A 24,355-nucleotide genomic window follows, 5' to 3' on the forward strand; every position below is an offset into this window, starting at 1 on the left:
GTCTGTCAGCTACATGGACTTTTTATTAGTTAATTTTTTTTCCAACCAATTCTTTACCTATGAAATATAATAAAGCCATTCCAGTTTTGTCCTCTTTACTCTCTTTTTCTGAAGGTTACCTCCCATGCAATTATTTTCAGATCACAAGAATTTCAGAAGAGTGGTCTCTATATCTTTGCCATTAGTTCTGGGCATACTAGAAGTGCTTATACATTAATAAAAAAGAAATAGAACTCCAATCTTCTTACAAAACTGGGAATATATATATATGTTTTAATCCCTTCTCCAGAGAGATAGGAAGAAACTAGGATTGAATTAAGCATCATTAAAGTCTCAAGGGATTTATTTTCCAGAATGTATCCATGTTTGGGTGCATATATACACACATGGATGGCTCCCATATATTTCTACACAGACGTGGTTTATGAAGTGCAACAGAAATCTGTATGGTAGTGGCTAAAGCACAAGAGACTTCTTTGAAAAATTGCTATCTAAAGTCCTGATGGAGGGGAAGCACTATGATGTACATGCATAGAAGAACTCAAGAGCAGCTACAGTAACAGTTTGTATTCTCTTTTCTGTGTGATATCCTTTGGCATTTGACAGGAACAGAGAGAGATCAAGACATTCCAAGGTTAAGAGGACTGATTGAAGCAGGGAATAAAATCAAGTTGCAAAGTATCTTTTAGCCCTGAAATTTTATTTCTAGTTTTGAATAGGAAAGCTTCTTAGTGGGCTGAATATCAACTCTGTCATAAAATCTGTGATACTTGCACCCTCATCCACTGCATGGAAGAAAAAAATGAAAGCAAAAAAGGAAAGCCCTTACATACAAGCAACATAAATCATAAGCATTTTAAATTCTAGAATAGAACTTACAAAGAATTTTAACAAAAGAAACTATCAAAAGTACTATCTCTATTATTCAAAAGCTCTATACTGAGAAACTTCCTTAACATTGAAGACTTTTAATAAGAAAGACCTTTGTTTTGAAGTGCTCAGACGGCCATCCTACAGCTCAACACATTACAAGAGATATTCTCATCTGCTAATATACTCATTTTTCAAAGGCCATGCCACAATACTAGTTCTCAATCAACTGGATGTACTGTCTGCTGCAGACCAGAGGACAGTTTTAAAGTCTACAATAAATTGACAGTTGGTAGAAATCTAATTTTAAATCATAACCTGCTTTGAGTGGCTAATGGGCAACTGATCCTTTAAGATTCTTGAAATTAAAATCATGTTTTTCATTAGTACTTCTCAATCCAAACCCCAAAAATGGGGCGGGGGGTTCAGTTCTGTATTTTCAGATATGAAAAAAACTTTCACTCCTTTCAGGAAATTATATTAAAAATGTATTTTACCGAATGAATTTACCTCTTTGAGATTTAACATGATGAATGTATGAAAAGATTCAAGATCATAGAACCATAGAATTATAGAATCATGGAATGGCTTGGGTTAGAAGGGACCTTGAAGATCATCTAGTTATAATTGTCCTGCCAGGGACACCTTTCATTAGACCAGGTTTCTCAGAGCGACGTTCAGCATGGCCTTGAATGCTCACAGTGGTGGGGTGTCCACAACTCTGGGATTTCTCCCTAATATCTAATCTAAACCTACCCTCTTTCAGTCTGAAACCATTTCCCCTTGTCCTGTCACTCCATGCCCTTGTAGAATGTCCCTCTCCATCTTTCTTTCTGTAGGCTCCCTTCAGGTACTGGAAGGCCACAGTTTTGATAATTTCAAGTAGTTCTCATCTTCCATACGTACATAATAGACAAGTTTTATGTATTAATTTTATTCTGTGACTTAATTAATTAAAATCTACTAGGATCACCTCCTTATACTGAAATTTTATCATTCTGAGCTTGGTTCATTGTGTTGAAAATACCTAGTCTTCCCAGTCCTTAAGTCAAAATACCTTAAATCCATGTGATTTGTTCTTGCTTCATTCATATGTTTCTGGCTAAACAAAGTATGTCTCCAGCTTAGGTAAGATACTGCTGACAACACTTAGTAATATGTGACCAGGTTGATTTATATATCCTCTTATCTTTCAAGACCTAAAAATCTAATTCCTTTGACAATGCTAATAATATATAAACACCTGAGCATTGTTTCTAACTTATACAAAGTCTCTATTGAGTAATAATCTGATGCACACTTCCAAAGCTAAACTTTCTTCCTCATCCAAAGATCCCAAAGAACACTCAAATAGAATTATTTTTCTTTCTCAGATAAATCTATACAGATTATTTATCCAGAATGACAAAACTAGTCTGCTGAACCAACTCTGGGTGACTTTATACATTTATTTCTGTTAATTCTGATACTTTACTTCAGTGGTTGAATTTTGAGAAATAATTATTTATAAAGATTTTGTTTTATCTGACACACAGGATTTGAAGTTTAAATTAGGCTAAACCTCTTTCTAACAGTGGTTTCAAATCGGTACTCCCAGTATCTACCCATATATAATTTGTCCTCTTGCTCAAAATGGAAAAAACATTATCTTTTTAATTTTCAGGATAATATCTGTATTTTTAATATTCTACCAAATCTGGAAATCTGAAAGAAATAATATATTTATAATTTCCTGGAAAAAAATTAGAGTTTTGAGTCACACTCTTGAAAATTAAAAATCTTTTTTCATCCCACAGCCTTTTGATTTTTTTAATGTTTCATTTTGAAAGTTTTTTTTAAAACTTCCCCCCCCCCCTTTTTTTTAAAAAAAAAAGCAGGTAATTTTCAATCAGTTGAAAAAACAGATTCCACAATTGAAACAAATCTTTTAGCAGAAATTTGTCAGTGTAAATAAAAACGGGATATTCTTTGAAGAGCCTCATGTGGCCCTCATTTCAGAACTAGATTTCTTCTATATTAGTAAATACAATTGTTTAGTTTATAAAACCTTGCCAGTGAGTAGGCTGGGATGAACAAGAATCTGGGAGGAGATACAGTAAGCACAGTTAACCACAGCTGATCAAATAGTCATTCCTTATCATATAATTTCATGTCCAGCAATAAAAGTCAAGGAAAAGGAGGAAGTAAGACTCTTGGAGTTATTGCTTTTGTCTTCACCAGTAACCATTGCACATGGATGTAGCCCTGCTTTCATTGGAATGATTAAACACCTGCTTGCTGATGAGATGTAGTGAACGAATCCCTTATTTTACTTTGCTTTTTTTTTTGTAGCTTTTACTTTGCCTATTGCACTGCCTTTAGCTCAACAGACCAGTTTTTTCTTACCTTTAACCCTTATGTTTCTCTTCACCTTCCCACTGAAGGGAGGAACAAGTGAATGGGTGGGGCTTAGCTTCCTCCTGGGCTTAACCCACAACAGAAGTTGTTTTAAAGGAGTACAGCAGTTTAACATCTCAGTAAACAGTGGAATCAGTACTGGATCAGAACTGAGCATAGTTAAGCAAGTTCTTCCTAAAAATGATCAGTAGTGAAACACTCAATATTAACATATAAATGGTCATTTTTATGTTTCAAAGTTAACAAGCAATAAAATGAATGAAATGGTTTAGCTCCCTTGCAGAAAATGCAGTAGATTAGAGGCAGAATTCAAATTTTTTTAGAAAGTCTGTGTATTAAAGTAATACTTCTACTATGCATTATGCTGTCCTTGAAAACATAAGAGCTATCAACATACTTGTTATGTTCTGAACAATTATTCTTATTGTGAATCATGAATACTGCGATTAGATTTCTCATCAATAACTCAAAAATGTGCAGGTAATTTACATCTTCAAAATGGAGTTCTTTCTTCATGTCAGTGCCTCCCTTCATCAGTTTAGTTAAACAATAAGATTGGACTTCATGGATATGCAGTTTGCCTGTCTTTACAGTATTAACTAAGAATTTTGATCCTTTTTTTATAATGTCTCTGGCTAAAGAGCCAGGTTATCTTCATTGGAATTCCTGCCAGGATTTCTTCATAAAATACTCCATAACAAGAAAATTTAAAACTTAAGTGTTCTTTGGGGATCTCATAGTCTCCAAGCCCTCGTTAAATTGCCATTTATACAATATGCTTCCTAACCACCAGGGTCACTTTGCTGTGAAGGTACATCACAAAGGGAAAGCAGTAAATCTCAGTGAATATTTCACAGCCCTCTCTGGCAATTAAAATTTTAAATGGCATCTTCTCTGCATAGCCAATAAAATGAGAATCACAAGGCAACTGCAGGATAGCCCAGATAAAATGAACCCACTGCTGTCTCATAATATTTCACATTGAGAGAAAGAACACACACTAAACCGAAAAACAATATACATTGTTATGGCACCTCACTGTGCAGCAACAAAAATGTCTGTGGAGTTCTACTGACTCATAGGGCAAAATACTTGCAGGAGCTAATTTCAAATACACTAAATATATTTATAATCTAAGCATTTAGAGAATGAAAATCCATTTTCTTTCTCTCTGAGAAATGCAGTCTGTTGCCAAGGATCTGCTCTTTAACTGTGAAAGGCCTTCATTGAATTTAGTCTGGACAATTTCTTCAGTGCTTCCCTATTCCATTAAACTGGGAACAGGATTATATGGTATTTCCAGCCAATTTTAGAAGTTTTCAATCCATTGCTCATGCTAGCACGTTTTGTAGGAACATCATAAGTGCGTGAGGATAGACTTGCAGAAGCTGGAGGGTAGAATGTATTTTGGAAAAATACTTTTGTTCCTTGTATTTTGGATACTTAAAGATGCTGCAAAGAGCTGTGTCAATGCACCTGTTTTAGTACAAAAACAAGAAAGTCCAATAATATACCCAAGAATTTTATATCTAGATACTTCTCAAATACTAGATAATTCTCCTATTGTCTGTGAAACCTAGAGATGTTTTAAATTACATTTTGAAAAATGGGGAAACTAGGGAAGAAATTCTGGAAATGGTTCAGTGAGGGTAAAAAACAGGGCACTGTCACATATACATGGATGAATAAATGAAAGATGCACATATATTAACTTTATTACACAAAAATCTTTACTGGTAAAGTCACAGATTAACTCTTTAAGCTGTTAGTGATGACCCTCCACTTGTTACTTATTCCAGTTATAATATTTAAAATTTTGTATATAGGGTCATTTATTAACTCCTGTCACTGAATGTTATCTTACTACAACTGTAGTTCCATATGAATTAGCAAAAAAAACAGTTATTTACCAGGTGAGAACTTGACGAAGTCAAGAAGTTCAAAATATGCTTTTTATAATAAAAGTTAAGAAAAATAAGTAAGTAAGTAAGGCTGTATCAGAATTACCTGCATGTGTCTTGACAGTCTTAATGGAACTTAAGAACAAAGATCACTGATCTATAAACATAAAAGATATTAAGAATTATTAAATATTCTGATGGGACACTTTCTTAGGTAGCTCACTTACAAATTGTGCATCTCCCAAAATAAACTTTCATCCCTAAACAAACCCATTAAATCATCAAAGCATGTTTATTTTAAAATGTTCCAATAAAATTTGGGTTTTGTTGATTATTTTTTTATAGCAATGTTTTGTTCCAGAGATTCTCAGCCTTCTTTAAAATTTCACTTAATGGTGTAATAAGGGGTCACCTTTTGGCATGGGAAAAAAAATCCCCAACACTATCAAGGTTAAGAAATAATCAATAAAGCTCCATAATTTTTAAATACAGATAATATGAATGAATCTTGAGTCGAGTCTTCCCATCTGTTACTATTGTAGGAAGCCCCATCATGGATGTGAAGAAGAGGAATAAGATGCTGTATTGTATTTCTGAGCAGATAGAGTTACTCAAGACTTGAATGCTGGAAAAGTAAGTCCTGTAGAAACTTATAGCTGGCAGAAACTTGTTGTGAGGTAAAAATGAAACACAACTTTGTCATATGACGCTACAACACATTGCATTCTGGTATTGCATATTACACTCATGATTTATTGCATATAGGTGTTATGGATGCCCCATCCCTAGAAGCGTTTAAGGCCAGGCTGGATGAAGCTCTGAGTAACCTGGTCTTGGGAAAGGTGCCCATGGAAGGGGGTTGGAACTAGGTGATCTTTAAAGTCCCTTTCAACCCAGGCCAGTCTATGATTCAGTGTTTCTATGATATGTGCTCCTAGCAGTGATGATTTTGCCGTATTTTTGGAAAGCAATCAAGCACTTATGTTAAAAATCAAGAAAGAACATAATGAAGTTATGTTTTTCATTCAATCTTTATGATCACAAGCACCTGTGACTTTAAATCCTATGAAAAGCCATTTTAGATTCAGCACACTCTAAGCAGAAGAAAAGGAAGCACAAATTCAGATAAAAGATATTCTAGTTTTTACAGTTTTGTCTCAAAGGATTAATGACACCAATTTATAAGTGTAATACATATCTAGATATCTTTGAACACCAGAGATAACAACAGATGCACTTGAACTTACTGTGTGTTTCAAACCGCAGTGCAAAGAGAGGCTGCAGAGAATAGATGTGTGCTGTGTGGACAGGAGTGATAGAGGCTTAGTGTAATGAAAAATGATATTTCTCTGTAGTCTTTTTCCTCATACAGTAAATCTTGCAGAGTGCTGAAAAACTGTTCAAAAAATCTTGAAATAAAAAAAAATATGCTCAAAGTGGCAGGATATTTCACAGTAGAGATAATGAAGGTTTTCTTTTAAAATTATGCTTCATACAGTGAAGTTTCACTCATCTGCATACCAAGTCCTGCAGATTCTGAACTGTCAACACTTGCTGAACTAACAGACACAAGGAACACAGGAGATGAACTGCAATGCAGTTGTCAAATCACAGTAGTTCAGCACTCTTGCAAAATTGGTTCATCTGTTTTGACCCTTCATTATTGAACAACTCATTATGCTTTTAGTTGCAAAAAAAAAAAAGACCACCAAACAAAAAAAAAAAAAAAAAAAAAAAAAACAAAAAAAACAAAAAAAAAACTTCATAAAAATCAGGAAATTTAATTTTTCTTCATTTTAACCCCAAAAGAGTAGGGTTCAAAGGAGTATGCAAACCAAGTGGCAGGCAGACATACCTGCAGGGGCTATTCCTCAGTTGTGTTCCTTTGTGCTTTTCCTTCATGCCTTCTCTCTGACTACATGGATGCTCCATGGCAAAGTAGAAGTTTAATTAAAGGCTAATCAAATGTTTCTAGGGGAGCCCTTTCTCTTCCTCTTTCCAGCAGCCTGCTGGTGTGATGTATGAGAGGATAATAAATCTGCAAGGGAACAGCATTATCTGGAAAGAATGCAGCTGAGTTTGTTTGGTGATGTTGCATTGACCAGTTATTGACACTTAGAGATTAACTTTCATATAAAAAAACCAGGTTTATTCTTGTGCATTGGACTACACAATAACCTCTTCATGTGCTTTAATTCAGCAGGCTGAGTTCTTGGAGCTTTGGGAAAGATGTCAGAAAAGACTCCCAGGAAATTCTTTAGTTCTTCTTTAGATGTTTTTGTGTAGAATATGTCAAAAACTTTCTGGCAAAAATGACCTCCTCTTCAAAGGTGAAAACTCACAAACATTTATTGTGACACTATAGGGTATTGTGCTTTTGCAATATCCTGAGATTTAGTAGTTGATTTTAACAATTACACCAGGAAATAGTTTTCAACTTTTTTTTCTTTTTTTTTTTCTTTTTTCACCTCTTCACCTTTGAAAAGCAAGACTAGAAATTGCTCTACCTCTCCATTCCCCAGTGGCAGCTCTGACAATAAATTCACTTATCTAAATTTCATACCATCATGGTTATAACTGTGTTAAACACAGTGTCCAGTCTCACAGCCTGACACTTGGGAATCATAAATGCACCATCTCCAAGGAGGAAGCAAAGGCTATCATTGTCATTTAGTGCGACATTAAGTTAGCTGAAATTGCTCCTGTGTGAAAACCTTGCCTTTTGGGAATACCCAGGAACAGTTGGAAGAGAGAGACGGAAGGATTTCTTTGCAAAATGGTTAATCATTACTGCTTATGCTTGCCTTTGAGAATTTGAACACATAATTTAGTAATTAGCAGATTTAATAGCTTTCTGACACTGAGGATTAAGTAGCTTGCCCTGTTCTCCACTCCCAGAGCCACGAGTGTGCCTGTTGCCAAGGTCAATTGAGTTCATTTCGGAACTATTTCTCATCTATTTCCCTCCTATGAAGTGGGGATTCCAGGATGCCTAAGAACAGAGCATGTATCAAGGCCCCATTTCCTCTCTACAGCAGAAAATTTCAAGATAATCATACCCTCTTATTTTACTTTGGAAGCTATTGTTTAAGATATCAACTAACAAAGTTTACAAAACTTTCTGTGTTCAGTACCTTTTTTCTGACACAGTGGCAATAATGATAATTACAGAAAGCATGATAGCATCACTTGATTATAGAATCAGAAAGCAGAATTCAGCTGCAGTATAAAGTCCTGTGACTTCATGTGGATTGTTTAACTTTTTAGTTTCTCAAATCAGGTACAATTATTTTAACTTCTATTTACCCTATTATTTATAGCCATTTGCATGTTGTTTTCATCAGTCCTGAAGATGCTAGGAGCTGAAAGAAAAATGCTGGGCCTTTGTATGCTTTCTGTGAATTTCTGTGGTTGACTTATTGAAACAAAATTCCTTACTGCAGTGATTATGCTCACAGGTATGCCCATGTGCCATTTCATATTACCTGACACGCACACTGAAGTTTAATTCTCACTAAGTTCCTTACAATAAATGAATGTCAATACGATGTTCAGATTATACTATTACAAGGACCATTATCCATACCATGAAACATATGGAGATACTATCAAAACACAAAGCATTGAAATAAATGCTTTCCACTGGAACAAGACAGCACAGATTTTTAAATTTAACTCTCCAAAACCCAGTTTGATTTTGCATTAGAGAAACCTCCAAAGGGTTTATTATATCAGTGAATCATCTGAAGTGGCATGGCCAAAAAAACAAGGAAAATATTCTTTGATGACTGACAGGTAAAATTTGAGCAATTACTTTTTGTTTTAATTATTTTTTTCAAATATGGAGAAGTGATTGCACTCTGGGCTTCCTAAGGAAGCTTGTGTATGATGAAAATTTAGATAGATTTGCAAAGCAAAGTAATAGACAAAATATTCATCTTGAAGTTCTAGATACAAGATCTTTACCTCTAGCTGATGAAGTTCTCAAATGATACACTGCTGGATTCTGGAAGAATATTCAAAGTGTTCCTTCTCTTGTTACTTTATTTTTTATGCTCTTTCCAGAATACTGTAGATTATTTTGTTCAAAGAATGCTCATTTAAACGGGCCTGACTCTATTTTCTTGCAAATTACCTGGAAATGAATACATATTTTAAGGTGATTACATTGCTCATGGCACTTTCATAATAATTTAGACGAGGACCATTGTCACAGAATTATATACTTTATAAAACTCAATGGGTAATAAAATAAAAAAATATATTTAGTGTAGATAAATATAAAAAACAATCAAACAAAAATAAGACTTATTTGCATATATAAAATGATGGTTGCAGTGCTGGCCATTACCACTCAGGAGTGAAATGATGGAGTTATGACTCACAGCTCTGTAAAAGCATCAGTTCAGTATGTAGCAATTTCAAAAAAGTAATACGATGTTAGAAATCATTAGTAAAGAAACGGATAGCAAATCATTGTTAAACAACTTCTTGGATATTGAGTGTATAACACAGTAAATAAAACTTAATAAAAGACTTGTTCTTATATCGTCATGGAGGGCAAGACACATAATTAGTTGATGCATTGACTTTTCCCAGTACTTCTCCACATTTTTGATGTTATTTTTGGATATTCAGATTAATTCACAAGCAGAATTATTTAGATTAACTTAAAAAGAAAAGCATAAGTCACCATTGTAGTCATTAATGTAATCAAGAAATACTAAACTTTTTAAATATCCAATAGAAATTTTGGCCCTGTGCATGCTGTTTAATTAACGCTACTTTGACCTTAAATTCATGAGTCTTATGCCAGACTAGGCCCTCTGACAATATTATGCAACAGATCTGTTTGAGACCTTCAGAACAGATGGGTTCAGGTGTTTTAACTGACTGACTGATTCTTGTGACCACATTGACACAACTGTTGAAAAAATTTTGTGTCAGAACAACCACCTCTGCAAAATGTTGCCCTCATGACAGGAGCAGCAGCCCATAGCCAGCATTGCACTGGTGAAAATGAAGGTTGCTGGCTAGAGTTTTCCTCATAGGTTCCACGAGCTTGCATTTTGACAGCTCTTTACCAGCATCCATGCTCTTCTAACATTAAGCCAGTTTTCAAGCTAATATTGCACTGGGAACAATCAGATAAATAAAGACTTTGTGCAAGCTTGACTGCAAGATTACCTGACAGCACAGCCATATTCTTTATAACCAGTAACAAGATTGCTTTTACTTTGATGAACTCATGGTTTAAATCATAAATACAAACCTGTAGTTATATCCCAAAGAAGCACTTGGTTGTTCATAATGGAAGCTTTTACCTTTCATTTTAGACACTGTCAGACATATGGTCTGCTTCCGGATATTTTCTGTGAAATATGAAGACACATTCCTTCTCTATCACAACCACCCACATACAGTTGTCTCTAACAGGGAAGAATAAGAACACTGGAAAAAAAAATATCATACAGAGCATTAGGATACTCAGCTGATGCCATAAAACAATAGTGTGTTTGATTACAACACTCATTTCATACACTAACACGTTAAAGGATATTGATTTTGTCAAGAAATGGATGATTTGATGCAACGCCTTTGATGTTAACAATGATTTTTGATTTGATCTCTAAGTTCATAATAGCCCAAGAACTCAAACAACATTTCAATTTCTTACATGCAATTTGGTTTATAATTCCTTCATTATTATTCTGATAATTGCTCTCATCTTACTAGCATCTTCACCTTGAGCTAATGTGACATTGCAGTACTATGGGAAATCAATGTGGCAAAACATTCTCATGCTACCACAACAATATTGATTTAGGTACAAAGACTAAATATCAGATAATAGAATGGATAAACAGTAAAAGAAAGAAAACACGTGTGTTTTTGGGTGTCTAATAAGTTGTTTGTAAAATTGGGTGTAGTCTGTTGAGTAGAAAAAGGCTTGTTTATTAAGTGCATGAAAGCTGAATAAAGCTTTCTTCAGGCATAATTAGCAGTAGCCTTGCATCCGAACATGGCCGCACACTTCAGGCTTGATCAAGATGACCAAATGAAAATTCCCGACCAAACAACATCATGCTCAGTATATAAAGTTTGGAGAAAAAGGATAAAGATAGGGTGCTTTGAGTAGGGTGATTGTCTTGCCAAATGTACTGTGATTTCAATGAGGATTATTTGGGCAAGCTTCGGTGCATTTCCATGCACTTCTTGTCATCCCATTCACTTCTATGGTTTTCACTTGGTTTCTAAATCCTCCCTTTTTTTTTTGTGGTAGCATTTAATTTCTTCAAAGTCTTCTCTTCACTATTTCCTCACATTTCTTCCCTGATTTCAGCATTTGAATTGGAGTAATTTTGGTCCTTTTCACTGCATCTCATTTCCTCTCAGTCCTTTTGGTTGTAGGCACTCCATTTCCAAATTTCCCAGGTTCTTCTGATATCCTTGGTTTTAATCATATCTCCTTTGCAGAGTGTTTGTTTGACTTTGTTCTCCGATTTCAAGATTTCATTCCCTTTCCTGAAAGGTAGAGTTCCATCATTTATATTTAGGGTTTTGAGGGACACAGACTGCATAAAGATATAAATAAATGGTGGCTTAATAGTATCCTTGAAGAGGTGACCTAAATTCTGTAAGGTTTGCTGCTTAGTTGTACATCTAACTGGATCACTTCTTTCATTCTTTTCCCTGCATTTCCTGTCTTCCATTGTGCTTGTAGTTTTTCTGCAAAGTGCTTACAGCTTCATCTATGTTTTTGTGTGAATATTTGAGAGAGGGGAATTCTGACTAAATAAGGAATGTGTCTGAAATTAAATTAATTTGCTTAAACTGAACTGCTTCCTAAATGAAAAAAATACCCATTTTTTCTTACCAGCATCTAAGAATGACATTTTCTCCATTTTTGCCATGTAAAATTATTTTACATGGTCAGAAATAAGATTTGTCCAAACTTGACTTGAAGTTCCCATAACTTCTTTTAAATTTTGTTGACTGTAAGTTCATATCAATATTATTTCTTAAATATTATATTGTAGATGTCCACAGTGACCTGGAAGGGAAAATTCCCTCTCCTGTCGCTCTGCACAATTTTGCCAACATTTCTAATGTTCAGCTGATTTTTACACAGTAATGCAAGGCATTTTCTTAATAATATTATATATCTATAATATATATATTTATATAGTATTATATATATAGTATTACATATATTTCTATAGTATTGTTGGATAAGATAGAATTCCATGCTAACAAACTATACTGGACATATAATAAACTTTCTGTAGTTTAAATTTGAATAGTTAGATTTAACTAGCAATTAATTTCCATAGATCTGCAGATAGTACAAGTAGCAGAAGTTTATATTGCTTCGACTGATTAATGTGATATAAACATATGACAGAGACCATGTTCCCTTTTCATGTACAAAGCAAAAGACGTGTTTTGTTTCCTGAAGTACAACTTTCTGACAAATTCATTTCTAGAATATTATTTAGAAAATATATCAGTCTTTTAAAATGCTGCTGCCATATTTGTTATTATTCATTGGTTTGGTGAATTGACACTCCTTTCTACTCTCTTCTCTTGCCCTTATTTAGAAGGCTATTCATTTATTTTTCCTGTTGGAATATAGAGAGAATAAATTTACATAGTTCATCTTTAAGTGCAATAGCAGTCTTCCTCATGACTAGAAACAAGCTTTTGTCAGCATGTTTTGACTTTTAAAATTAATTTGACACAAAGTTTGAACAGCAGTAAAAGTTCTTGGACAGTTCTGATTTTAAAAAAGTAGAAAAAGGTGCCTCCAATATTTAGGATGTTTTGTATTGCTCTTTTTTGCAATTAATTACACCCTTAGTCTCTTGTGAAAAGTGTTTATCATAGCAGGCAGACAAAAGAATAAAAATAATGAAAGGAAGCAGTAGGGAAAAACAAACCACTCCCCATAAATTTTAAGTCTCTTTGGACAAAATAGGCAGGGAAATTTAAGGATGCCATTTGTTCTGCTTTCTTCAAATGAAACAGAGATAAGGAGAATGACAGCAAGACAAGAATCTGTACCAGTTTAGCTTTAGAAAAAATACTTATTCACATGTATTGGATTGGTCTTTACTGTCTGCAAATATAGGCTGGCTATGTAGCGCAAAATTATTTTTTTCAAAGGTGACCAGTGTAATCTATTTGGATAGATATCCTGATTAATTTCAATCTCTTTTGCTGAAAAAAAGAAGACATGGATGAAAGGTAAGGAATAAAATCTGGTTGACAGGTTATCTTAACTCTCCAGTACTCCTATGGTACCATAATATTGCAATTTTATTTCTTCTTTTTCTTCCTTTAATAATAACATCTTTTTATTATGCAGGTAATTTCCCAATTAATATAACCCTCTTCTCTAAATATTATAATCCATTTGAAAACACACCCCAAAAAAAGCGCCTCACAAGGCACGCTTCATCCCACTTCAGAAAAACAGCTTGATTTTCAGCATTTAGAATAAATAAATAACCTTAGCATGTTCTCAGCTGTTAAGCTACAAAAATATTTTCCTTTATCATCTTAGTAGCATATGGTGCCTTTAGGCCACCAGAAAATGAAGAGTCAAACAAGGGTATTAGAGATTTTCATAATGTGGGAAATAGTAAAAGTAAGACTTCTAGAAATCTGTAAAATCAGGCCTGTTCGTGAAAAACCTCTGAACACAAATGGTGCCCCATGTGATGAAAATCAAAAATAGTAACTACTACTGGGTTTGACTTACATTCTTTGAATAGACCAGATCTTTTACAACATTAAAATTGCTGTGGTATAAAATAGCAACACTTAAAGCCAACAAGACAGGCGCCTCAAACAAGCAAAAATTAATATGTATTACAGTAGAGCTATGTAACACAAGGTAGTTAATAAGCAACAAAGTTAAGGGGGTTTCTTTTTAGTGTTTAGAGGGGGAAATGTGGGAAATAGTAAAGGTAAGAAGACTTCCATGAAGCAGGCCTTAGAAATAGAAAGAACAGAAAACTCAGAAGTAGCTGCAAAGTCTGAAAGTAGAAAAGGTTCAATATTACAGCAAGCAAGGACATGAAACAATAGCTTGAGCTTTAGGCTTGGCTAAGATAGACCTTAAGACTGCAGAAAAATATGCTTAGCAAGATAGCAGAAGTTTATAAGCTTAATAATGAAGTATTGTTAATGGAAAAGCAGACAAGCAAGCATTGTGTGAAACAGGTGTATGTGAACTTTTAGTAATTGACTAGAACAATTGTCTGTAAGCTTTAGCAATATGTTATTGGCTACAAAGTTTTTTAAATGCTCTGTAACAAAGAAATCTTTGGCTGCTGATGGTTGTATGTGAGGCTTTGCCATCTTTCTATTGTCTCAACCATGTAATGAGGCTGATGCTGCAATAAAAGCTCAAGGAACATATCCCAGCAGTCCCGTCCTGTTCGTTAAAAAACCTCCGAACACATTTCCTACAGGAGAATTCAAGTACCCCAGAGGGAGGCGTACTTAGAGCCATGACTGAGACTGGGTTCAGAAATGACAGAGATGGGGAAGGAACATTTTCATAATATGTGCTCTATCAAAATCCTACCTTGTAGACAGCCTCTGAATGACCATATATGTGCAACAAAATTGTAACGAACCTTTGGTCTGATCTAATGTACAGAAGCGGCTCCTGCAGGTCTAAGCCTGCAAGAATTTGAGCTACACAAGTATAATCTGGTGTACTGAATATGTTCTTAGTCATAATTTTGTTACTGTGAATGTGACAACAGTGAATGTTCTTTGCTGATGTTGAGCATGCTCTCTTTGCCAAGAATACCTGGAGAGCACAAATTCCTTCTTTAGCATTCTTGTACTTTGATACTTGGGCTTGCCACATCTTAAATAACCTCTCATGTGCTTTGAGAACATGTGCATGCCTTTTCACAAATCACAAGGAGCACTAAAATTTAAAGCTGTCACCTTAGAAACTCTCCAATGAGTTTTTAATCAGGGTAATTGCCAGCACACAGAACCCATCAGAAGAACTATGGCACCAAAGTGCATTAGAAAGAATGGAAAACAGTCAGTCAGGAACTTGTACTTGTAAAGATTTCTTGACCAATGCATTTGTTCAGATAGGCAGGACCAGATCCACCAAAAGCAAAGTTGTACCAAATGTAATCATTAAACATTTCTCCTGAAAAGAAAAAACCCCAAAAAACAAAACCAACCTACAGAGTATATGACAGCCACTCTGAGTAGAGTTGCATCTGAGATACTTGCATCTTTAGCCCCATTAAAGGGTTAAAAGATTAGTTGTAATATTTCCCCAGTTATATGATAAACTGGGAAATGGAAAAATCAAGAGATTACTGATATTTTTTCTCATGTTAATCCACTTGTCCGACCTTCCTAGCACAGAAATAGCAGCTTTTTTCCCCAGCAGCCCAGGTTCAAAAGTGGATTAGAGACAAAGCAGCAGAGTTAAGAACTCAAAGCATCAAAACAGAGCATTTATCAACTAAACATCCCTGTGACCTTGTTCCTCACAGAATGCAAGTCTGTTTTTTATATGTCTCATATCTGAGAACAGAATGTATACTTTACTCAAAATCAACACTGTGACCCGTGAAAAACAATTTCTGTTATCGGAGACCAAAAGGCAGAGGGTTTTTTTTTTTTAATTTTCTAGGGAAATATTAAGCTAAAATTCACATCAGGATTAACATAGGGGTGAGACCCTGTGTCTCAGCAGCCACGAAATCTGATATGTTTTCTCTGATAAGTACCTGTCTCAAGAGATGAACAAAGATGGAACAGCAGAGCATCTGCAGATACATTTCTATCAGATATTTGATACACAACTAGAAATCAGGATAAAGAAATTATATTAATATAACCAACAATCTAATGTTCTCATTGAATACCAACACTGCTGAATGGAGTATGAAAGAGATTGCTTTTCTGAAGCACAAGAAATCAAACCTTTCCAATTATTTAAAGTATACACTAATTCCTGCTGCTTATTTGAGTGTTTCTTCACTGGCAGGTAACTATATGCTTTTAGAACTACATCTGTTGTACAGAAGAACTGCTTTTTTGCCTCTGACAGTAGTGATCTCGTAACTTTCCACCAATTGCCAAATCCAAAGGCAATAAAATGTAGAGCTATCTGTTTTCAATGACAGGTGCTTTGTAAAGAGCAGAGAACATTTAACATCTATGTTAGGAGCCTTGCCAAATAATTCTACTACATCTCTAAATGTAAGTACTCCTCTTTCACATGTAATCTTAGTTTACTGAGATTAGGAGAATCAGGGAGAGAAATCAATGAAAGCATGAAAGTAAAGGAAGAGTCTCCCTACTCAGGATTCCACTCAGCAGATTTTGTAATGATATCTAGTATCATATATAAGTTGTAAAGTGTCTGTGTAAAAGACAATTTTTTTTTAGTGTTTATGCAGCATTAATGACAATTAATCAATAAAAATAAGTGCAGAAGAGCTAAGAGCCTCAAAATGAATAGATAATTGCCTGAACTAAAATCTAATATACATCACTTATCTTTAGAAAGTTTTCTTAATAAGATTTAATTTGAGAAGATATCAGTGTGTGTACTTGATCTTATTCATTTTATATAGTATGTCCCTGTATGCCAGGACAGAACCCCCTAGCACAGATCAACATTTCTTTATATTCTAAACTGCTTGAGGACACACACAAAGACCTCACTCAACTACCTGATGTAAATGTTACTGCTCATGTTGTGGTACTTGCATAGCTGGAGGCAGAGTTGGACAGTAATGGTCTGGATGACAAATGTTAATGTTTTCACTCTGATTCGTGCTGCTGAAGGTGTTGAGATCTCCTGGGATCTGTATTATATCAGAAGTCTATAACATCTGTGTAAGAGGCATACACATTGTCTGGTGACATAAGAGGATTCTGGCTTTAACAACTTGCCAGTAATACCAGTATGAACAGGAATCCAATACAGATGAGTGGAGGTTAGCAGCGTAAAAGCACTGGCCTTCACAGTATGCCCGAGAGAGCTGTTCAAGTGATGTAATTAGACCCTTGGGTATACCCAGAAGAATTAGAATTAGAGAAATCCATTCTATGTCTCCATTACACTCAGAAGTTATGCAGTCATTTTTAGATAATATTTTTCTCTGCAATCATTTATGAGATGACATCAATGAATAAGATGGGTTAAAAGCATTTACACCACCAGTAAAATAGAAAAGCCTTCTTTTTCACCTCCAATTGGGCACTGTGTAGCTATACCTAATTTGCCCAATTTCCAATGCTTGAGCTAAATAGCACAATTTAAATGTGAGATTGCTGCAGTGAAAGATGGGGTTTTTGAACTAGAAATTGCCATAACCCAAGGGTAATGAAATACATTCTTCAGAACTAATCAAGCTCAGATAGCACCCTTGCCACAGATATTCTCCATAAATGTAAGCAAATTGACAAATATTGTTTTCCAACTCTTCTGCGTAGTTAGAACAGGTTCATGGCTAAGGTAAGAGGGAAAGTATCTGTGAAAGTATGAAGTAACACTTTTAGCATGATTAGCCCTACTTGATAAGCAGGGTGAAAAGCAAGATTCTTTTCACTACATGCCTCTCATCAAATGCCCTTCAGCATTTTCAGCTGCAGAATTCCTTTTTTGGCAGGCTTGCTCTATTTTGTTGTCTGTGCCAGCTGGCTCTAATACCTGTGTGGATTGGGCAGATTGAACAGCCAGTACTTCCACATCTTCCTTTTCTAGGAGATCTTCTGTCCCTGGAAACTCACCAGGGTGATTTTATTGTACTAGAAGTCCAACATATACTGCAAAAGAATGTAAGAGAAAAGCAGCTGCATGATAAGCAAGCTGCATAACTCAAGCTTTGAATGCCTAATCAAGAAATCTATGGGTCTTGGTCTAAGTCACACAGTCTAAAGAGTGATGACTTAACACCTGCTGATGAGTAAATCTCTATAACTGGCAGATCTTCGGCTACCTCTGTAGGAGGTTAGTGGCAGAACAATGATCCTGCTCCCAGCATAAAGGGAACAGTACTTTTGATGATTATTCCAGGCATAAAGAGGTTTCTGTCCCATTGCATGAATCAGTCTGATAATTGTAGGTTTTGATTAGCTGTTTTTAATAAGAAGGTTGATAGATTCAAAATTGCTTTCCCCCTGATTATTTATACTCTTAGGCTATAAACATTCAGTAGTTTCCCTGTCTAGGAATGCATTTGCCCTTCCCTTTTTCCTCTCTTTGCAATACAAATCTCTCCCTATAAAACACTGGACAATTCCAATGGTAGACCATTGTGGGAATTTACCAGCCTCCTGGGAATTTAACAAGTAAATTATTGACTCAAAGACACTTAAAGCTTGTTAAACAAAGCCTTAAAATTTGACAATATATGGTCTTTGTACAGTTAAAATTTTAAGTCCATAATTAAAAAATTAAAATTTTAAGTCCCAACAATCTCAGCACATGCAAGACTCACAATGCATCCTGTGAAAGTGAATATACTCTATAATTTGCCTAAAGCATCTCAAATACACAGTTGTTACAGCTGGTAATAGCTGGGCTCTAAAATTGGAAACTTCCTCCTTTACAGGTGGAAAATCATGGATATCTCAGGATATGCCCAACCTATTCACTGAGTTTCATCACTTAGCACCTTGTGGTTCTTAGAAGGCCGATGCTGTATGAGAACATCTGAATAAGATCTATATTTATACATGTGCACAAGGAAAGACTATCTGGGGAGCCAAAACCTCTATTTTAATTATGCCTGGTTGGTAGCTCTAACCAAAGTCCTTCCAGTAGCAGATCCCTTGACTATATTTCACTGAATGTGACAACCACATATCTCATCCTCTTGCCAAGATTTTCCTGTGGTGTGGAATGCAAGAGGGTAAAGAACCTCTTCAATAAAAATGACAATGTTCTTAATATACAGGCTTGGAAAACACCACCTCTCACTTCTATATGTCCAAGTGCGTCTATAAATGTAGGATATTTCAGATAGACTACAGAAATGGTAGTGTTTACTACTCCATAGCTAACCTGCCTGATATTAAAGTAAATCTCTTCATCATTATTGTTCTGCATAGTGTTTAGTTCCTGAATTTTTTGCCTCATTAGGAACAGATTGGAAATACAGAACAAGAACCATAGCCAAGGAGAGAAACTAAGGAACAATTTCATTTTCTGCAGTGGGCTCAAACAGGAAGACCCTTATTGTGGTCTCATGAAACTATCAGCTTTTCTCTTTCTTTATGCTACTTCATCTTCCACTTCTCCACTTGCATATTTCTATTCCTCATGAAAGGAAAAAAATCACAGTTGTTTCTCCAAAATGATTGCAATCTCTGTATCATCTAAGTTACTAGCAGCAAGTAGAAAAGAGAAGTGTTGTAAAATGACTTGCCCATGTTTTGTAAAATAAAATTTGTCACAGAAGGATGTATTTAGAATCTGCCCAGGGGATTTTTTTTTTTAACTACCTGTTCTGTTTCCACTCAGTCTCTCACACGTGCAGAAAACAAGTACTTACCAAAGGTACTTCCAGGACTCCTAGTCCTGGAAGCGTTAGAAGGGAGATAGCATATTCTTGGGCAAGAACTCTGGCCTTGCTCTTTGTTGTCCCCCACTATCCCCCTGACAGCTGGAGATAAGAACAAATCAAAACAAAAAAGCTGACTAAATGCACTTCCATGGCTCAATCACATGAGGAATTTTCTCAGCATCTCCAGTAACAGCAAAATTAACTCTTGTCAGAGCATTTTGGAAGCTTACCTTCCTCATTGCTTTATGAAATTTGGCTTACTGAGCAAATGAGAGTAAATACTTTCAGGATAGCCAAGGTATCTCTGTCCTATGCTCTAACAATTTAAATACAGTCTATTAAATTTTCTAGTCTGATTTCATTTGGAAATTCTAAGCAAAGCAGATAAAATGAGTTGAGTAGACCAAATATTCCCTTCTCCCAATAAAAATAAGTGTTTGCAAGCACCAAAGATTGCTATCCTTATTTTAGCAACACATAGACATGAGGAGGAGATAGAATAATTTTACTGAGCACTGATTAAGAAAAATAAAGTCAGGATTAGCTGTCATGAATCTCTAGTTCAGATTCATAAGAAAAAAAGAGGAAAAAGAAATATGTACTTGGTAAGAAGCTTCCCAGAAACTCTGAGATATTTATTGGGTGTTTGGGAAGCTGGTATTTTGCACATCTGCTTTGGCTTTAATAATCTATTATTTTAGGTATTTAATTTTTTTCTTCTCAGCCACCACAACTTTTGTGTAGAGTTTTACCCCAACTACAGTTTCTTGTTCCTTTCTTTTATCAGAAAAACAGTAGCAAGGCTGAAATATAAACTGGGAGAATGCCACAGCATATGCTGCCATTGAGAGAGCCAAAATACACAGAGCATCACCAAACAATACCAGAGCACTTCACCTGTACAGAAAATACCTCATACCACTTCAGAAGGCTTCAAGGACCCATCCTTACTGGTCTTCAGCACAACCTTTTATACCCCTCATTGTTAATGCAGTGCCCCTGTGTGCCCTCCGTTCCCTTTGGTGGTTGCTCAGTGCACCTGGGCACTCCATGGCTCATTGCTGTCAATGCTGCTCACCTGCTTCTCACAGCTGTACCCACTGGGGATGAGGTTCAGCTGCAGCCCCACTCCCAATGACCACAAACTGTGTGCCTACAAGAGAATGGCCTCATTCAGTAGTTGGTATCAATTATTGGGATTTATATTCTATAAACAAGCATATTTGTATTTTTCTGTACTACACCTTACATCCCCTAGTCTTCTGATTCTTGAAGTTATACCTTTAAGAGCTTTGTATGCTTGGAAGCATGGCAGCTCTTTCCTAGTGTACACAATAATATTCCGGAGGTATTCAAAGCATCTGTTTGACAGAAAGAAGAGAAGAAACATAAAAAGAAGAGGAAAATTTATATTCCTCTTATTGGAGTGGTTGGCAAAATACTTTTCTTCAAAAAACCTGACACATTTGTGTTTTACTGAAAGATATCTTAAACAGAGTTTTATTATCTTAACATCTTAAAATATTATGTAATCACACAGTCAGCTTTAGGTCTCCTGTACCATTACCTGTGTTCTCGTTTACAAATAGAGTTCAGGCTGTCAGAATAAAATCATGGGTGAGAATGAGAATAGCTGCTGTTTGATTACAGGCAGAGAGAGGTTAACATGAAAGCTATCGAAGACCGAGGTTTGGGTATGAACTTTTGTACAAATAGTACTGAAAGTTCTGAAATCTTTTTTCTTGTTATCACCTTGGAGACAGTTTGTTCCTAATGAAAATGTATTGTAGGCCTTAATGTAGTAATCACTATGAGAGAGTTGCACATTTTTAATCCTTTAAAGATGTCGTTTAAATATTATCTGTCCTCTATGAATATTTGATGCTCATTAAATATTCCCTGGAAAAGTAAAAATAACACTTACATTTGTTAAAAGATTTTGGCAGCAGTAATATAACCAGAATGGTTTTCACTTCTAGAATTAGTAATACATCCTCTTTCTGCAGGCCCATCCCACTCTTAAATATTAGAAAGATAAATTCCCAGAGATGGAGGACAAACAATCTGGAAAAGGTCACAGGGAGCAGAATGAGAAGTAAAGCTACAAGGGAGGAACCATGGGATATATTTCTCTGATTTCTTCTATAAGAGAAATATGTTGTGAAACATCACTTTAAGAAAATGTATTCTGTATTCCAAAGTGCTAAACTGCCTAGATAAATCAAGCCGTCTCTCCTGACTGCAGAATATTGAAAAGATGAGATAAAAGAACATAAAAGAGTGGTCAAAATCAAGAGTATACCATTAATTCCATCCTCTTCCCATTCCCTCATCCCACTACATATATGTGTGTGCAGGTCTGTGCATGCTTGCAATATGCCATGCTTGCACATGCATACATAGGCACTTAGCCTGACTAGTTCAGTTTAGTTACATAAAGTGGAGCTTTCCTAACAAAATCCTCTGTTTAACAGTTGTGGTGTAAATCTTATTAGTGCATATTTTTAGGCTTATAAACCTTATGTCTCAGCAATTTTTGTAGCCTGAAACTTCACAGGATAATTTTCATCTAAGAAAGATTTTTATTTTGTCATTAAAATATATATATTGTCCTTGTGTTCTGATACTATGTCAAAAGGGTTCCCATTTTAATTTATCTAAACCTGTTTATTATTTTGTGAAATGCTGATATGACCTCTGTTCATCCCTCTCTAACAATAACAAAAAAGCAGTAGTTTTTCTGTTGTCTGTTCAGTGACTGACATATTTTTTACTGAATTATTCATCTGCCCCCTAGTTTTAAAATTGCTTTCTCATGATAGATTATCATTCCAAGCAGAGTAGCAGTGTTAAGAGTTTCTTAGGTGTTCTGTCAGTTAAAGATGTTCCCTGTTTACAGTCTTGAAGAAGCTGTAACAAGCTTTAATACTCACAGTCATTACTGTGCGTCCTGAGTATGCAAATGCAGCAAAGCTGTTATTCCTCTTGTAACATTTCCTTCAGGGTCTGTACTGTGAGTTAACACTTGGTTATATTAGTGAGGCCAGGAAAATGATGTGTTTGTCACTGCAGCTCAGGAAATATATGTTAAAGTGTCAGTTATTAGCTTGGCCATAAACCTCTTTGCAACATCAAAAAATGGCATTTATCACCTTAGGAGAAGGCTAATTAAGCTAGAGGACTTTGTTTAAATTCCCAAATAGCTTGCAGTGCATGAAGGTCCCTTGTGCATAATCCATTCTGATTCAAAATGCTACAGGAAAACAAGAGCAAGGCAGAGACAGAACTGGAGAAGCAAAGGGGCCATGGATTAAAGGCACATACATTATTCAAACATTTCTCTGGCTTCAGTGGAGAATTGAATTAAATGTTTTTGAGCTTTCATTAATGGGATATGAAGCTAAGTTCTTCCTTCCTGTACAGGCAAGAGTGTCTTTCCAGAATGGTAGCCAGCCATTATGAATGAGGTATATAAGTACTGGAACTGAGTAAATACCAAAAGGAGCTTGTTCTCCTTATAACTTGGCAAATAAACAAGCTGTGACCATAGAAAAAATTGAGCTACCACCTGTTTGTAGGTTTTTGAAAAAATTCTATACACAATCTATACAACAATTTAATATACAATCAAGAGTTGAGAAAATGCCAGAAATTTTATTTTAATAAATAAAAATATTTATTTATAATAGCAAGAAACAAATAATTCATGGAGTCCTATTCTGAAAGCAAAATAATTACGTCAGTTGGGAAGGCTATGTGTGCATACAGATGTGTACATATGCATGCATGTGTATGATATATGTGTTGAATACTTGCCTGCTTCTGATTTTTCCAGCTTGTGAGCTACTTTATTCATTAATAGATTGTGCCCTAAAGCCAGAGTGGTTTCCCTGTCTTGCAGCTGAACTGGTCAGCTCTCTGTATAAGTGTTATTCTATGTGGATTTTGACTTTTTATCCATTTAGCTGTTGAGGAGAATCCCAGCTTTGCATCTGCTCATGTCTTTGTCCTTTATGTATGGAGTTGCATGTACTTTCATCTTTCTTTACACAAAATTTAATTAGTTTATTCTCACACAGTAATGTCTATTGATTTGTTTCCTTATGTTTTGATTTTGCTGAGACAAATATCTTCTCTGCTTGACTGCTACTTGCATGTAAACTTAACTACCAATTACTTTTCATATATTCCCTTCCTTTGTTCTTAACAGTGATTGAGAACAAAACCTGTCTTCTTTACAAATGTATAACAATTTAGTTGGCTTTAGTTAGGAGTCATGTTGGTGAAAGTGCACTAATTCTTTGTTTATAAAATAATTGTGTTGTCATTAAAGGAATTTCAAGATATGCTTGCTTCTGTTGGGGTCTTATTATAGTAAATGAGCCCACTGGAATAGTGGCTCAGATAATTTTCAGTGCTTACAAGACAAGAAGCTGAATAACATTAATGCACATACAGAAGTGTGCAGTCTCTTAGACTAGGTTAGGAACAAAAGTTGTTGCATTGATGCTTCAAGGCAATGTGTAAATATTTCTGTTAATACAGTTATTTAACTGTAAGGAGCATTCTGTAAGATCACACTCAGGGCAAGGGGGAAAAGGAAAAACAGGCAGAAAT

The 24,355-nt window shown here is 35.3% G+C and overlaps 1 long non-coding RNA gene across 1 annotated transcript in view; it reads left to right on the plus strand.

Moving 5' to 3' along the window:
• Positions 1–5,720: 5,720 nt before the first annotated feature.
• Positions 5,721–24,355, plus strand: part of LOC137476655 (uncharacterized) — a 72,096-nt gene continuing 53,461 nt past the window's right edge. The window contains exon 1 of the long non-coding RNA XR_011000503.1: positions 5,721–5,801. This is a non-coding gene — a long non-coding RNA (uncharacterized lncRNA). The remainder of the gene's footprint in view (positions 5,802–24,355) is intronic.

Source organism: Anomalospiza imberbis, chromosome 6, assembly GCF_031753505.1.
Source record: "Anomalospiza imberbis isolate Cuckoo-Finch-1a 21T00152 chromosome 6, ASM3175350v1, whole genome shotgun sequence".
Lineage (NCBI taxonomy): Eukaryota > Metazoa > Chordata > Aves > Passeriformes > Viduidae > Anomalospiza > Anomalospiza imberbis.